Genomic DNA, 2,553 nt, shown 5'->3' with positions numbered 1-2,553 from the left:
TTTCTCTCTCCCCCTCTATCGGTTTCAACCACCACAGCCACTTCCTGTATCGCAGCCCGACTCCCTCAGCCCGGCCACTTGCTCTCCCCGGCTGGGGGTGGGGGTGGGGGTGGGGGTGGGGGTTGGGGTTGGGGCTGAGGCAGCCGCTGAGGTTAGGGCAGTTCCCCACGCCGCCCAGTGGGCTGGTCACTCGGGCGGCAGGCTGTGGATCCTCGGCCCGGCCCGCCAGCGCCCGCCCGCGCGCTCGCGCTCCTCACCTGTATGTAGTTGTTTTCACAGTAGTCCGCCACCCGGGTCAGATTCTGGTAACTCTCTATCAGCGCCCTCTGGCCAGACGGGATCTCCTCCTCTAGTAACATCTGCAGCTCTGCCATTTTCCACCCCTCTGCATCGCTTCCTCTCGCGTTAAAGAGACAGAGGCAGCAAAGTCCGCGGAGGACCCGAGCACCTCACGGCCCAGATACAAACCGCCTACGGCCCTCCCGCCTGGTATTGTGGGACCGCACCACCTCCTCTTCCTCCTCACTCTCTCCACCCCGCTCCACCCACTTCGCGCAGCCGCCTCAATCCCGTTCTCTCGCGAGACCTCACGTTTTCCCGCCTCTTCCCCGCGACCATGGGATTTTTTTCCTTTGCATGGTCTTCGGGGAATTGTAGTCTCTCGCGGTCTAAGCGGCCCACCGAAAGCGCATGCGTTTAGGGGGAGCCTCCGAGAAAGAACGGGGAGGAGCGTAAAGGACAGCCCAGGGAGAAAGTTCAAGTGCGAAGTTTCCCGACATCTCCGGCAGGTGGCGCCACAGGGTGACTCTAGAGAATAAAATCCTTTCCCTGAGAAGGCTGTGAAAATTGGCGGAATTTGGGATGTGGCTGGAGCTTGAGGTGCGCAGGGCCGGAGACGCCGCAGACCCGGGACCCGGAGCAGCTCGGAGGCGGTGAATAATAGCTCTTCAAGTCTGCAATAAAAAATGGCCTCCAATAAAACTACATTGCAAAAAATGGGAAAGAAACAAAATGGAAAGAGTAAAAAAGTAGAAGAGGCAGAGCCTGAAGAATTTGTGGTGGAAAAAGTACTGGACGGACGTGTAGTGAATGGGAAGGTGGAGTATTTCCTGAAGTGGAAGGGATTTACAGATGCTGACAATACTTGGGAACCTGAAGAAAATTTAGATTGTCCAGAGTTAATTGAAGCATTTCTTAATTCTCAAAAAGCTGGTAAAGAAAAAGATGGTACAAAAAGAAAATCTTTATCTGACAGTGAATCTGATGATAGCAAATCAAAGAAGAAAAGAGATGCTGCTGATAATCCAAGAGGCTTTGCCAGAGGTCTTGATCCTGAACGAATAATTGGTGCCACGGACAGCAGTGGAGAATTAATGTTTCTCATGAAGTGGAAAGATTCAGATGAGGCAGACTTGGTGCTGGCAAAAGAGGCAAATATGAAGTGTCCTCAGATTGTAATTGCTTTTTATGAAGAGAGACAACTTGGCATTCTTGTCCAGAAGATGAAGCTCAATAATTGTTTGCATTATTTTATATATATATATATATAAAATCCGGGTCTTTGTTTTTTGATTTATTAGTGTGAAGAAATAACATTCTAATGAAAATCAAGTTCGATATGTTTGTTTTGAAGTAGTATTGGGGGAGTTGTTGGGGTTTTTTTGCATCTATAGCACTGGTTACTTTGAACAAATAAAAGCTTTCTGTAGTTGCTTCCTTTATCAGAAAAAAAGTATTTGAAACCATGGTATATTATCCCCCTGCATTAGAGAACACCTTTTCTAAATGTTGGGGGAAATCTTCATAGTCGTTACTCAGTCAGAATTTGTGTTTAACTCCTATATGCCTAAGGACCATTCTGGATTTTTTGTTTATTTAGGGGGTTTTTGTGTGTATACTTAAAATACATACATAAATGCTTTTTGTTTTTTAACATTCACCAAAACAAAAACAGCATTTATAACCATGGATAAGCCCGTGTTTCCGGAATGCTATCATTTTCAGCAACTTAAGAAATTAATCACTTAAAGTTAAACTGAAGTTTTTCCTGAAGCCTTAACCTTTCAGATTTTTAAATTGGACAATTTAAAAGCAGCCATATCAGAATCCGTATTCATATCTACAGTCATAAATGCAAGTTCACTTGCAAGATCCCTGAAAGGAAAATTTTATCACCACTGACAACCTCCCCACCCAAATGACAAAACTGGACAAGTCCTGGTGTGTTTTAATTAGGTAAGCAAAACTTAGTTAAATGGACATTTAAAGGTTCCTTCTAGTGAACCATTCCTTTTCAAGAAGTTGAAATCTCTGTGCTGTATTGACTAAAAGGTCATGATTCATGGAATGTCTAAGACTTTGTTCATGGAAACCTAATCATAATCAGATGGTTAGAGATGTTGGCAATTTAGCACCTGTTGGAATAAATGGGTGAACAGACTTTTATAATCCAAATTCTTAACTTGCATGTATTTTCTTTACCCCAACTCGTTCCTGACATGGAGGCTCAGTCTTCTCAGTATTTGAGTTACTGGTTCAGCAGAAACCAGGAAA

At 45.2% G+C, this 2,553-nt stretch overlaps 1 pseudogene; it reads left to right on the top strand.

Moving 5' to 3' along the window:
• Positions 1-865: 865 nt before the first annotated feature.
• LOC114204106 (chromobox protein homolog 3 pseudogene) lies at positions 866-1,516 on the top strand (annotated as a pseudogene).
• The last annotated feature ends 1,037 nt before the right edge of the window (positions 1,517-2,553 follow it).

The sequence above is a fragment of the Eumetopias jubatus genome, unplaced genomic scaffold (assembly GCF_037043125.1).
Source record: "Eumetopias jubatus isolate StellerSeaLion01/CBP00866 unplaced genomic scaffold, mEumJub1_p1.0 scaffold_8, whole genome shotgun sequence".
Classification (NCBI taxonomy): Eukaryota; Metazoa; Chordata; class Mammalia; order Carnivora; family Otariidae; genus Eumetopias; species Eumetopias jubatus.
This window is presented reverse-complemented; position numbering and strand designations above follow the sequence as displayed.